Source organism: Molossus molossus, unplaced genomic scaffold, assembly GCF_014108415.1.
Source record: "Molossus molossus isolate mMolMol1 unplaced genomic scaffold, mMolMol1.p scaffold_m16_p_22, whole genome shotgun sequence".
Classification (NCBI taxonomy): Eukaryota; Metazoa; Chordata; class Mammalia; order Chiroptera; family Molossidae; genus Molossus; species Molossus molossus.
In genome coordinates this window covers 24,064,941-24,079,448 of record NW_023425358.1, presented here as the reverse complement: position 1 = coordinate 24,079,448, position 14,508 = coordinate 24,064,941, and the positions used below count along the sequence as shown (strand labels likewise).

At 56.0% G+C, this 14,508-nt stretch overlaps 1 protein-coding gene across 7 annotated transcripts in view; it reads right to left on the bottom strand.

Annotated features, from left to right (window-relative positions):
- Window positions 1-14,508, bottom strand: part of TPST2 (tyrosylprotein sulfotransferase 2) — a 49,729-nt gene that overhangs the window by 17,520 nt on the left and 17,701 nt on the right. For 3 of the 7 annotated variants that reach the window (XM_036276298.1, XM_036276299.1, XM_036276302.1), the window contains one exon: window positions 95-166. The exons of 1 other annotated variant lie outside the window; for it this stretch is intronic. The gene's annotated coding sequence lies outside the window, so the exon portion shown is untranslated. Of the gene's footprint in view, window positions 1-94; window positions 173-13,726; window positions 13,847-14,508 lie in introns of those variants that run through there. 3 more of the 7 variants (XM_036276301.1, XM_036276297.1, XM_036276295.1) reach the window with 3 other exon arrangements.

Sequence of the window (14,508 nt, the reverse complement as noted above, 5' to 3'; positions counted from 1 at the left end):
CACCCGATAATGCATGCTGAGGGTGTAGGGGCGACTGTGCCTAGGACTGTCTCAGCAGGAGCCGGGACTCTGGGGGACATGGAGCTGCACCTACCTCCCCTGGGCACTCTCATCCCTGGACTCCAGCCCTGGTGACCGCTCGCCAAGGCTGTCTGCTCGCTGATCCCTGCAGAGCAGAGAAGATGCTGCATTAGGGGTGGGTGCCATGGAGACGGGGTGGGGCCCCTCAGGAGCCGAGGGGGTGTCGGGCTCCCCAAGGGCACCCAGCAGCGACTTGGGGGAAAGTACCCTGGGGAACAAGGTGCAGTGCAGGGGGAGACCATCTCAGCCCAAAATGTCACAGCTCAGGTCTGAACTCTCCCGTCCTACAGGGAGTGAACTGGCTCCGCTCAGGCAGAGGGGTGTGAGCTGAGAATCTGAGCTAAGGCACTGCTGCCTTAGGGAGCCCCTGGGTCTCTGCCAACCCATTTTATTGATAGGGCAACTGAGGCCCACGGAGGGAAATCAGTTCACAGAATCCCACGCTCAGTCTGAGGCTCAGCTTGCCCCTCTGGGTCCCATTCCAGGACGCAGCGGGCTAGCAAAGACGCTCTGGGCTGGACGGCTCCCCCTCTGTAAAACGGGCTGTTGGGCTGGTTCAGTAAGATACCAGCAAGTACTCAGAAATCTTGGCTAGTGTTTTATTGGCGCCTCGATGGAAATAAACTGGGTGTAGGCTGCTGCCGTATTTCTGTCCTCGCTCCTTTCCTATTCCCTGAATCCTCGCTTCTATCCAGTTTTCTTCAGTCCCTGAAATGCCAGCCCAATTAGTACATCCACCCGAATGGTGAAAGGTCCCCAGGTGTAACCACAGCAACCCGCCCCCGCCGCCACGCTACAGAACACACAGGCCTGGCCCTCCTGGGGCATGGGTGGCCACAACGGGAGGCGGCCTCCGGGGACAGGAGAACAATTGGGGGCAGGGTGCTGGAAGCCCTTTAGGAGGGAGGCGGCGGGAGGCGGCGAGATGGCTCGGCCCAGCCCTCGCTCTCTGGCAGCCCTCGAAATGCCAGAGAGGCCGCCCCCACGGCCTGAAGGGCCCTTGCAGGGCTGAAGGACAGGGCCTTCCGTCACTGAGGGCCCGTGTCCAAGGGGAAGCATGACCCACTCATACGCATTTGCATCTTAAAGGAAGGACAGTTAAAGAAAATGTCAAACTCCGCTGCTGCTCTGCGCTGGCCCCATGTGAAGTGTCCAGTCCATGGCCAGGGGCGACGGGACGGGGCAGCGCCGAACTAGAACAGGGTCGTATCCCACCCTGGGCCTGTCTTTGGATGGCCTCAGAGCTAAAAGTGGCTTTTACTTTTTTTTTTTTTTTTTTAGGGAAAGAAAAAGAGAGGAGGGGGAAGGGAGGGGGGAGGGGAGGGAAGAAAGAGAAGCAGCGACAGAAACTCCATGTGCTGAGCAAAACCTGAAATATTTACTATCTGGACATTCATAGAAAGTCTGTGGACCCCTGGCCCAGCACTGCCCCGTCACTCACACAAACTTCTGTTGGACAGCGCTGGCTTAGAAGCAAATGACAGGCCTGAGGAGAGGGTCAATGAGCCCTTTCTTTTTTTTTTTTATTAATCCTCACCCGAGGACATTTTTGCATGTATCTTCAGATAGAGCGGGAGGGAGAGAGGGAGGAAGAGAGAGAGAGAGAGAAACATCGATGTGAGAGAGACATATCCACTGGCTGCCACCCACACGACCTCAACCGGGGCCGGGGACAAACTGCAACCGAGGAACGCGCCCTTAGCGGGAACCGAACCCGGGGCTCTCGGGCCCCTCTCTTTCATAAAGGAGAAACGTTAGCATTCATTATGCTCCACAGCATATCTGGCACCAGGCCATGGACTTTCCTGCCTTGTTTTATCCTCACAATAAACAAGTGGGTGGCGTGGGTGAGAGCCCTGATGTTCTGATCTGCGGGTGACGGATGCCCACGAGCATGCCCCGTGAGCCAGGCTTTGCCAAAAAGCAAATGCCAAAGCAACCGAACTAACCAGCAAATATAAACCACAGGCGAAAACACAGAAAGACAAGGAGGAAATAGACTCAAAACGCCACCAGGGGTGGTGTTCCGGTGGCAGGTGATATTTTTCTCCTAAAAACAAACTTTCATAATGTTTTCATATTGTCTTTCTACATAATAATGAAGTGACTGGTATTTTTAAAAATTACAGTAGGGGGCCAGACTGCTTGGGCTCAAATCCCAGCTCCACCGGCTACTGGCTATGGGACCTGAGCAAGCCACTTACCTGCTCTGAGCCTCAGTTTCCTCATCTGTAAAATGAGGGTGACAGCAATGCTCGCTGGCACCTGGGCCCTTGAAATGTGGCCACTGTGGGGGAGCTAGCCCCATAGAACCGCTGGGAGGTGGAAATAAGTTAGAACGTGCTGGAACAGAGCCTGGCACGGCAAGTGATCTTTACATGCTGGTTTCATTTTCTAATTTCATCCTCTGTGGAAACTTTTTTGAATCCTCACCTGAGGATATGTTTTAATTGATTGTACAGGGAGAGGAAGGGAAAGAGAGAGATTTCAATGTGAGAGAGAAACATCAGTCAGCTGCCTCCTGCACAGGAGCCTGCTACCCGGGCATGCGCCCTGACCAGAACCGGAACCAGTGGCCTTTCGGTGCACGGGACAGCGCCCAACCCACTGAGCCGCCCAGCCAGGGCCGCAGAAACTTCTAAGGCGGGGACAGGCGAGGAGAGAGCTCAGAGCTGGAGTGGTGAGAAGCCCCACCAGGAGCACAAGGAGAAGCCAGCTTCCATGTCTGGCTCTGTCCCCAAGCTGATCCCTGTGGAATGCTGTCACACAATGGTGCAGCCGCAGAGGATGGGAGGGGCTTCACTCGCTCTTTCCACGGACCCCTGGGCTGCCCTGGAAGGGAGGGGAGAAGGAGAGGGCTGGTCAGTCTTCAAGATCCCTTCAGACGCAGATCCGTTCACCCCGCAAATGCTGAGCGCCGGCCAGGTGCCAGGCACTGACGAAGATGCTGGGACGCGAGAGCAGCAAAGGCCGCTGCCCTCCTGGGGCGGACGTTCTCGTGGGGAGCACAACACCCAGCATGTGAGGCTGTAGCGACATCTGTGACAGATGTTCAGGGGGACATGCCCAGGGTGGGAGGGGGGGCCACGCCACAGGAGGTCACAGAACGAGGTGACGTTTATACTGACACCACACTGATTTGGGTTCAAACTCTTTGAACTTTCCACCTCTGCATGATTTCTCCAAGCTCAGCAGGTTCAGAGGTTTCCAAGCAGGGAAGGGGGCAGGAGCACACGCCACCAGTCACTGCACTTACAGAGGGGCCCTGGGGGGTGCCTGGTGCCCATCTACCCAAGCTCCGCTATCGGTCCTGCAGGCCCCGCCCCGGCCAGCTCCCAAACATTCCATCGCCATGGCCACCGCCTACCCTGCTGAGCCCCCTGGCCTCACTGTCCCAAGCCCCAACCCCCAGGTGCAGAGCTGGGGCGACCAGGGCTCTCTCTGGCAGGGTCAGAGGCCTCCGGCCCACGCTGGAGGGCAGCCAGCGGAGAAAAGCCGCCGGATTCCGCAGGGACAGGAAGAGGGAAGCAGTGCCCGGGTCTGGGCGTGGCTGGAGCAGAAGGGAGTGAGCAGTGGGTCAGGGGGGAGAAGACCGCTGGCTCCTGGCCTTGCGCTCTGGGTGCCGCACCGAGGACTGACCATACGTCATTCAATTCTGTCCTCACGCACCTCCCAACCACCCCATTTCACCCTCCCTCATCAACCACCGTTTGCTGGGCTCGGAGAGGTGGGGTCACCTGCCCAAGGCCGCACAGCTGGTGAGCAGGGGCGTCTTTCTCCCCATCTCTCTCCATAGCCCAGAGCCAGGCTCTCTCTTTCCCGACTTTGCATTTTTTACCTAAAACGATTAAAGCAGGACCACCCCACCCCATGCTGCCCACCTCCCCCTCGGGGGCCCAGTGCAGCACAAGCTGGGGGTGGGAGGTGAGGAGGCCAGGGGTCCCATTCCGGCTCCCCCACGCAGAGGCTGGGTATCCTGGGTTCCTCTGGGGAGGCTCTCCAAGCCTCAGTGTTCTCATCTGAGAAACGGGAATAACACCTGGAGGAAGGAGGCGGGAGGAACTCCAGAAGTCCCATTAGGCCTGGCACAGTCAACATGCAAAACTGTCACCACTGAATATTCTGATCCCTGTCATCACAGCACAGGGACAGAGACTGGAAGGGACTCACGGTCGGAGAAACGAGTGGCCTGGTGAGGTAGGTAGACACATGACCTGTGCATGGAGCCAGAAAGCCCAAAGCCCATAACGCTGACCCTGTGGCCAGCGGGCTCTGCTGCAGGACTCCACTCTGCCTCTGCAGCATGACAATAGTCCCGGGCAACACACGCAGGAATGCGGGTGGCTGCGTCCCAGCAAGACTTGCAAAACCAGCTGGCTTTGTACCGCGGACGGGGTTTGCCAACACCATCCAGTGCTGGCAGAAGTTGGACCAGCCCACGAAATGCAAACACAGCGAGTTTCTGAAAACACCGGACACTTTGGTTCTGGGCCTTATCTCAGAAGGGCAAGTAGAAGGACGCCTGGCCAGCTTTGGGGGTGAGAGAAAGATGGACAACTCGGGAAAACAAGCAATCGGTTTAAACGGAAAGCACGGGCATGCACACGGACTCCTCCAGCACGCGGTCTGCCATGGAGACCGAAGGAAAGGACTTGGGCCCTGGCCGGTTTGGCTCAGCGGTTAGAGCGTCGGCCTGCGGTCCAGAGAAACCCGGGTTCGGTTCCTGCTAAGGGCGCATAACTCGGTTGGTTTGTCCCCGGCCCTGGTTGATCGTGCGGGTGGCAGCCACTCAATGTGTCCCTTCACGTCGATGTTTCTCTCTCTCTCTCTCTCTTCCTCTCTCCCCCTCCCATTCTATCTGAACAAAAAATGGAAAAATATCCTCAGGTGAGGATAAAAAAAAAAAGGAAAGGACTTGGGTGCACCTGGCACTTACACCTGGCACTTACACGTTTTGTCGCCAACCACCACCCTGTGGGGAGGCTCATAACAATGATGATTATTAGTCATTTGACAGAAGGGGAAGCTGAAGCCCAAAGACCACAGGACTATGGGAAGTGTGTACCCTGAGGTCACACAGCTGGGAACTGACTGGCCTGAAGTGGAACCTAGGTCTGTCTGTCAGAACCCAAGCTCTTAACCTGCCCCCAAATCCCTACCCTGCCCAGTACGCAGATGGGGAAGCTATCTGTCTGAGGTCACGGGGCTGCTCAGGGCGGTGACCAGCTCCAGTTCCGGGCCCCGTCTCCCAGCCTTGCCCCAGCACCTGGCACAGCCCTTCTTCCAGGCTTCCTGCTTCGGGGCGCACGGGGCCTGACTGGTAACGAATGCAAAGAGGAAAGACCCACAGTGACCTTCCGAGGGCAGGGTTTCCTGCACCCCCCACACATACGGCCCTGTCTCCATTCTTCTGCCTAGAAGCTGCCAGACACGGGGAGTGGGCACTGGAGCAGGAGTCCACCACCTGGCTAAGTCCTGGTTCTGCCGATTCCTGGCAACGGTGCCCTGGGAGGGAAGGTGTTAGCCTCGCTTCTCTGCGCCTCGCCTCCCCCACTTGTGAGCCGGGGATGCTCACAAGCAGCAGCGAGGGTTAAATAAATGAACTGACACACAGCACTCAGACCAGGGCTTGTTATATCAATGCTATTTCTTCTCTTCATGGTTTTCTCAAACTTACAAGTGCATCAGAATCTCCTGAAATTGTTAAAAGACCCATCCCTGGACCCCGCCCCCCAATACTCTGATTGAGAAGTGATGAGAAGGGGCCCAGAAATCTGCATTACCAAGTACGGTCCCCTCCCCCTGCTCTATGAAATACTGCGCAGGGGCCTGATGTCAGCATCCAAGTACACTGGGCACCCACCCAGGCCAGGCACAGGGAAAGCAATGCCCACAGAGAGCGGGGGTCCGGAGCTGGACAGGCCAGGTGCGATCTGGGCTCAGCCACTGGCCAGCTGGTGTGACCTCGTGCTGATGACTTCTCCACTCGCCTCATCTCCAGACAGGTGTAGACAGCCCCACCTGGCTGGCGTCGAGAGGCGGGCACAGGGCGTGGGCTCAGTGACATTCGCAATGACTGTGTACTCTTATTTCCTAGGAGACACGAGCCTGCCTATAACGAGTGTCACAGCAACAGTCACAGGAGAGGCAGACGAGCCACACAGAGGGGGCACGCGGGATGAGGACGTGCAGGTGGCGGCGGGAGGATGGGCATGCAAGGTGGCCCAGTGCCACACCCAATGGACAGACAGACGGACACCACCACAGAACCATGGCCAGCACCACTGCTGACCTCCCAAAACACCCATGAGGGAGAAAGCTCCCCTCTGACCAGGCCTCATATGAGGAGCAGACAGGGGACGGCTGCCCACATTTACAGTGGCGCGGGGTGGCATCAGGGCTCAAACCCAGGTCTAATCAGTTCTTTGACTCTCTTTGTGCCATGCACCCCTCTGGACCCCGAGAAGCCTGTTTTAAAATGGAAGAAAATACAGAAGATTGTAAAGACACCAATTACAGTACAATCTGGCCAGTGACATGGATAGAAATGCTGAGATACAGTAACCCAGAGGGCCCTTTATTAGAGCAATAACTAACAGGATGAGCACTGCAATGGCGTGAAGCGATGACAAGAGGTATCTGTAGCAACTGAAATGTGACATAAAGATACATGTGGTTTCTCTTGGTGATCGGGGCCCAGCTGCAGTGATGTGTCACCTGGAGGAAGTGTTAAATTGAGTCAATAAAAATGTCATTTTTTTCCCCATTCCAATTCCTGGGCCCCTGGGGGCCGTCCGTAGACCCAAGGAGCCACGCACCTGCCCCGGGAGGGGCCCGGGCTCCCACTTCGCCCACCCCGCCCACTTCCTCTCCCCACCATCAAACACGGGCAGCAGGGGTCTGTACCAGGAAGAGCTTCATGGCATATTTCAGAGCGTGATTTAAGTGTTTTGATTTTATCCAAAAATAAAAGTGGGAGACAATGGCACTGGCCGGTTTGACTCAGCGGTTAGAGTGTCGGCCCGTGGACCAATGAGTCTCGGGTTCGATTCCGGTCAAGGGCACGTACCTCGGTTGCAGTTCATCCCCGGCCCTGGTCGGGGTCGTGCAGGAGGCAACCAGTCAATGTGTCCCTCTCACATTCATGTTTCTCTCTCTCTCCCTGATCCTCTCTCCCTCCCACTCTATCTGAAGATAAATGGAAAAATATCCTCGGGTGAGGATTAAAAAAAAAAAAGCAGGAGACAATAGAAATATTATGAAAGAAGCAAGGTGTCCACCCATGCTGGCCTCACGCACCGGCACATGACCTTGACTTCTAAGTCAGAAGTGGGTGGGAGGACACCAGGGACTGGAGTGGGCTAATCTGGCCGACGCTGCACACATGCCCTGAGGGACGCAGAACAAGGCCCTGCACCTGTCAGCAGCGCGGCCAACAGATGGCTCGGGGAGCTGGGCAGAACCCTGGTGTGCAGTCAGCTGGCCTGGCTGGCACCTGCCTCTGCTCCAGACCCCTAACAGTGTCCTCTCTTCTCTCTGAGCCTCAGTGCCTCATCTGTCAAATGGGGCCAATACTTCTTACGAGCAAGGCTGCTGAGAGGCTTGGGCTGGAGGCTTCACCATGAGAAACAGCAGTTGTGGCCGGTGCATTGCAGGGATTTGAGAGACACGTGCTAGTTAGAAGTCAGCAACGGGGCCAAAGGGCTTGAAGGCCAAGTCCGGAGCCTGGAGGTACCTGGGGCATCGGGAAATTGTGGATGCTGGTCAGGCTGGGCTCTGGGAAGGAACGCAGGCTCTCCTGCTGTGGGACAGCTAAGAAGATGAGGGCTGGGGCCAGGAAGAGGTGATGGGAGGGAGGCAGGAGAAAGAGGCAAAGGAGCCAAGTGCTCTGAGCAGGAGGGGAAGGGGCAGGGAGAGGCTCCCGCTCTGGCCTCGAGCGGGGCGAACCGCTCACAGATCTCCCTGGGTGGCCTCGCTGGCCTCAGCTGTCAAGTGGGACGATGCTGGTGGGAGGAGGAAGAAAGAGTGGAAGGAGGCCTGGCCACCCTATGGAGGGCAAGAGGTTTGCCTGGCAGGGCTGAAGGAGTAAGTAAGGCCTTGTCCTCAAGCGCAAAATTTAGGGGGTGCCCCAAAACACAGTCATCAAGATCAAGATCAATAATGTTTTAGTGCAATATTTTTAAACGAATGCCAAAAACCTATGACAGACAAAAGAGTTACATTTTGAAATAGGATAAATAATGGTGGTGTGCCGAGTCGTACTGGGCCCGAGGCAGAAGGAACTGGTAATGCCGATCCCGGCTTTATCCAAACCACGTGTCCCTTCCACATCAAATTCAGTCACTGAGTGGCCAGTGGGGGAAGGGAGAGGCCAGCCAGCGGGGAAGGCAGGGCACAGAGGAGTGTCCCCCTGCCCAGGACAAGGGGAAGCGAGTTCCAATCCTGGCTGTGCCACCAAAGCGCCCTGCAACTAAGACATCCCTCTTCCCTCTCTGGGGCTGTTTCCCCACCACCCACATTGGGGGGAGCTGAACTCTGTCTCCCTTCTTTATCCCACACCCAACTTCAAGGGCTAGAACCTTCTTTGAGTCAATTCCTGACTTGGCAGTCCTTGTAAGATTTCATCTGAAAAAGGTTCCTGATTAACATTACTAAAGTACAAAGGTACCAGTTTCCTCTTCCGAACCACGTGGACCATGACAGCAGCCACCTCCTCGGGCTGCTGAGAGGCGGGAAGCTAACGCGTCTGGACGTTTAGATGAGTCCCCAACGCACGCTAAGCCTCCGATGCACGTGGCCCGAGAGATGCCCGACTACTCCCATCTCTCAGACATGAGCTGTGAAGGTGACCTTGGACAGCTCAATGGCTCAGAAGCTCAGTGTCCCCATCTGAAGATGGAATCTACTTGACAGGCTGTTGCGAAGACTCAGCAGCTCAGGGTGACCACGGCAGGTAGTCTGGTACCTGGCACCCTGGAAACTCTTCAGGGACGGAAGCCACTGTATCCAAGGTCCCAGAATCCGCAGGGAGAGGCTTCAGCCACCACCCTCTCCAGGCTTAGGGAAACCATCCAGCTGAGCCAGGCTGGATTTGCCGTGGATGGTTCTGGCAGATTCCCGAGGAGGGAGGAGGAGCTGTTTCCAGCAGAAACACTTACCCTTTTTTTGGCCAAGGCTGCATATCCAGCCACTGCTGACCACGGTAGCTTCTCCTAATTGGTCTGCCTTCCGTGGCTAGTACCCAGCTCACGTGTCCTCCTCAAAGACACAGGGCATCATGCGAACTAGAGAGGTGAGGCCCATGGCCAGGTGGCAAACTGGTTAAGGCCAGGGGAGGAGGGATCGGGAGGGGCTAGGGACACGTCCCTTGGCCTTTGCCGAAGACTGGCCAGGAGACCTAGGACCAGTTAACTTCAACGGCCTCGGTTTTCTCACCTGTAAAATAGGGCAGAACTGCCGCCTCAGATGCTGCTGAGATGGCTGTTAAGTTGAGTGCTATGGGTAGGGCTGTAGGGGGAGGATTCAGTATTAATCCATCTCTAATTAGATATTCTAATTAAGTATTCATGGTACAACACTGACAGACCTGGATCTGTCTGTGAAAAAGGACTCATTACCCTGAGGGACATCTGGGATAAGATGTTAGGTGATAAACAGGCTATCCAATCCCACCCTGGTAAATATTTATGTTGGAAAACACACTCCAGAAAGGTACACCCTGAAAGGCTAACTGGAGTTCCATTTACTTTCCTCCCCTGCCCTGCATTCTGTAACTGTTCTCCAGTGGACATCTATCAACGGTGTGATGCGAAGGAAAGGAATGGAAAGAACAAAATCAGGGCGATTTCTAGGTTTGTACCATAACTATGGAACCCGAGTCCTGGAATACAGAGCCGGCCTCGGGGAAAGCCTGGCGCACGCCCAGAGAGGAGTCCGGCCAAGGTTACAGCAAGGTCGTGGAGCAGCAGGCCCGGCCTGGCTCTCCAGACACCCAGACTGGGGCTCCTCTCTGTTGGCCTCATGCTGGTTCATTCTCCCAACACGGTTAGGTAGGCTGGCCTCCTGGTTAAAAGTCTGGCTCCGGGGTCAGGCTGCGGATCCCGGCTGGGTCATGGCTATGTGACCTTGGGCAAGACACCACCTCTGTGGGCATCAGTCCCCTCATTTCTAAAATGAGAACCAGATACACAGCAGTTGCCTATGGCTTTTGTAAAAATTAAGTAAGATGATGCATGCAAAGCACTTAGTACATGCCTAGCAGTAATGCTCTAATTATTATCATTATTACTGTTACTAGTATTTGGGATCTAGCTATGTCATGGAGAATCTTTTGTAGGCCATGGAATGCTAACATTTAGTCGGGGTACTAGGGAGCCACGGGAGATATTTGAGCAGGAGAGGTGTAGCATGATTCTGAAGCTGCACAGGGCTGGCAGCCGGTGCCCACCCGCAGAGACTGTCTGCCGAGGTCCTCTATCACGGGCTCCCATTCTTGGCAGTCCTCCCGCTGCAGCTGGACAAAAACACAGCATGACTCCCACTGGCTACACTCCTGCCGCTTCCAGCCTTGCCCGCTTCCTTGGTGCCAAGGGGGCTGGTGAACTTCAAGCGGTCAAGAAGCTGTGGGACTTGAAACGATCCACAGGTGTGGTGTGATGATCACCTGGTGGGGGCCTCCTGGAGGCAGCAGGGCCCCTACTTCAGAGCCATGAAGACTGGTTTCCTCCTCTCTGCCGTGTGACCTTGGAAAAGTCCCCCCTCTCTCTGAGCCCCAGCTGGCCCATATGCAAAGAGGGTCCTGTTCCACTGGGCTTAGGGGCTGCCAGAGGGAAGCAATGCTTTCCGTCAGCTGCGCTCCCACTAGGTGCCAGGCGCTGTGCCAGGCACTGTGCCAGGCACTTCAGGTGCGCTCATCAAATCCTCGCAACCCAGAAGCGGGTCCTTGTACCACTCCCATTTTTTTAAAATGCTCACTCGAGGATACAATTTTTATTTCTTATTATGTGAGAGAGAAACATCAACTGGTTGCCTTCTGTGCACACCCCACTGGGGATCGAACCCGCAACCTAGTGTGTCTTGACCAGGAATTGAACGCACAGCCTTTTGGTTTATGGGACGATGCTCCAGCCCACTGAGCTACCCAACCAGGGCATCATTCCTCTTTTTTAAATTTACTTAATTATTCAAGTCACAGGTACAATCTCCATATTAAAAAAAAAAAATAGAGAAGGCTTAAGTCTCTTTGGAAGAAAGTCTCCAATCCCATCCTGGTCCCCATTTCTAAGAGGCAACTACTGTTGATCAATTTGGGGAGGAGCCACCCTCACCTGCTTTCTGAGGTTACAGCCAAACACCTACCTGAATGGAAATCAACAGGGCCTCCTCCCACGCTCCCGAACACCCACCCTCCCTCCTTCCGTCCTATGCTAGCGTATCACACTAGTGGTTCTCGGAGCTGATTTTCCCGTTAGGGGACAACTGGCAAGGTCTGGACACAGTTTAGGTTGTCACAAGGGGTCATCTAATAGGTAGAGGCCAGGGATGCTGCTCAACATCCTGCAATGCCCAGGTCAGCCCCTCCACAAAGATCACTTAGCCCAGAATGTCAGTGATGCCAAGGCTGCGAGGCCCCAGATCACGCGTATCCTTGCAAACTGGCCTGGTTCCCTCCAACCAGGCTGTGGAGATCTTTCCACACCAGTGCATCTGTTCCAACATTCGGCAAACGCTGCCGCGCACCCACTGTGTGCCAGACCCTGTCCAGTGTGGGGCCACACTGGTCAATGAGACACACAAAGCCCCAGCACCCAGAGGGTACCCCGTCCTGATGGAAGACAAGACATCCATTTGTAAGACCCCCGTGGATCTCCCTCCTTTTTGACTGCTCCGGAGCATCCCCAGCAGGGATGGCCCCCCATGCATCTGGCCAAGGCCTTCCTGGTGGACACTTAGGCTGCTGTCATCTTTGATGCGTGCACCCCGTCACAAAGGAACATGTGAAAGAGGCACCCTAGGACCTTGCTAACCACATCAGGAGGGTCCCCTGGAAGCTGGCTAGTCCCACCCTAGAGGTTCTGACCCAGACTCTGCATTTTGACCAGACCCCAGGCACTGCCTCGCACATTAACACGTGGGATGTGTGCTCCAGCCAGCTGGCTCGGGAGCCACGTGCCCTTTCCACGGGGGCAGAGCCAGCCCGGTGCCTCCACAAGCCCTCCCACCAGCAGCCCGCGCTCCCCTCTCCACCACCTGGCACTGTCCGTGCTTCTGTTTACCCAGAGCTGATGATTCCTCCCATTTTCCAGGTGTGGAGACGGAGGCCAAGCACGGCGTCTAGACGACCAGAGTCAACGAACTCTAGGGCTCCTCTAAGCTCTGGCTTCTTGGCTCCGGACACCTCCTGGGGATGATCCAGGCCAGCTTCCTGCCCAACCACTCTGGCTGTCAGAAAGCACAGAGCAGGCAGGCGGAAAGGTTACGGCTCACCTAGTAAAGGCAGAGGGCTCCCGAGGGAGGAACAGGCTCGTGGACTGGGCATCTGTGAGCACTGCCACCTCAGAGGCTGCCCTGTGCCCTTTCATGTCCAGTCATTCAGGACAGAGGACCAGGTGGGGCCCCAGGCGGGGTCACGGGGTGAGCCTACCCTTCTCTGGCACAGCATGAAATGCCAGGGCTCTGGGGTGAGGGTGAGGATGGGGGCTGTGCCCCAGAGGGAAAGGGCTCTGGAGACAAGGGCTGGATGGGGCCCCAGCTTGGCTCTTACAAGCTACCCATCTCAGCCTCCGTCTCATCTCGGCTTCAGGCTTCTCCCGGGGAAAAGGCGCTCGTCCCACTCCCTGCAGAGCTGAAGGACTTCTGTGCGCACGAGCCAGCGAACAGGGCTGCCGTCCGAGCCCGGCCCAGGGCTGGCGCCGGGCTGCTAACTCAGCCTCGCTACACGCTCACGGCAACGGCGGTGGTCCGCACTGCTCCTCCCACTTGACAGATGAGGAAACTGAGGCTCAGAGAGGAAACGCCCTGCCCTCGATCTCACACTGAGATACGGCCATGGAACGGTGGCCTTGAGCCTCTAAAAAGGTCAGCATTCCTCATCTGAATTCTGCTTGTCAGCTGTGTGGCCCTGGGCAAGCTGCCTCACTTCTCGAGTCTCGACTTTCTCAGCAGTGAAACGCGGACACCACGCATTTTGGAGGTGGGAGGCCACCCTGCAAAATGGAGCGCACCATCCCCTCCCTCAGGGCTCCACACTGCCGCCCCCGGAAGACCCAGCCCAGGAAGACCCGTCACTGGCAGGCATCTCTAATGTCTCCTGCGCTCCAGGTGGGACACGGGTGAGGCCAAGCAAGACTGGCAGCCCCCGGAGACAGAAAGCCAGGTGCTCAGGGTTACGCAGCTGACAGGCAGCAGCGAGCAGGGCCAGGCAGCAAGAGGGAGGGCAGCAAACCTGAGCGGGGTGCTGGCAGCAGCCAGGGGGGGTGAGGGCAGGCCGGGGCTGGATGGTGACTACCAGGAACAGGCAGCCCTACAGCGGCTGAGGTCTCTCCTGCCGGCTCTCAGCTGGGAGGGTTTTTAAAGGATCGGCCAGTCCGGGATGTGTCTGCCTCTCTCCAAAGGCCCCTCCTCACTCTGGGCCCTCCTTGGTTACCTGCTCAGGGATGGACAGCGGGCACTACGTGTCTGGGGATCAGGGCTTCTCTCCGTGACTGCAGCCCAGGCCGCCTGCGCTGTGCAATCTCCCTATGGCCAGACTTGCCTGTCCTCTAGAATCTTTATCACCACCGTGGCCAGAGGGTGTATCTACCGCAGATATCTGACCACGCCCAAACCCTTCCATGAGCCCTCAGCCTCGGCGCAACATTCCAGCTCCTCCCACGGCTGGCGACGTCTGATAAGCGTCCAACGTGGCGTCCAACGTGATCACACGGAATTCAATTTTCCAATAGCCATATTAACAAAGAAAAAAGAAAGAGGCGAATTGAAACCTCAATGAGCTATCACCTCTCACCTGGCAGAACGGCTGTCATCAACAAAGCAACAAGCCCGGGAGGCTGTGGGGCAGAGGGAACCCTCGTGCTCTCTTGGCGGAAATGTACATCTGAGCAGCCACCGTGGAAAGCAGTATGGACATTCCTCAAAAAATTAAAAATAGAACTACTATATGATCCGGCAATTCCACTCTGGGGTATTTATCCAAAGAAATCAAAACACTAATTTGAAAAGACCTATGCACTTCTAAGTTCACTGCAGTGTTATTTACAATAGCCAAGATCTGGAAGCAACCAAGTGCTCACCAACAGAGGACTGGATGAAGAAGATGTGGTACATACACACAAGGGAACATCACTCGTCCACAAAAAAGAATGAAATCTTACCATTTGCACAACATGGATGGAGCTAGAGGGAATTAGGCTAAGTGAAGTCAGGTAG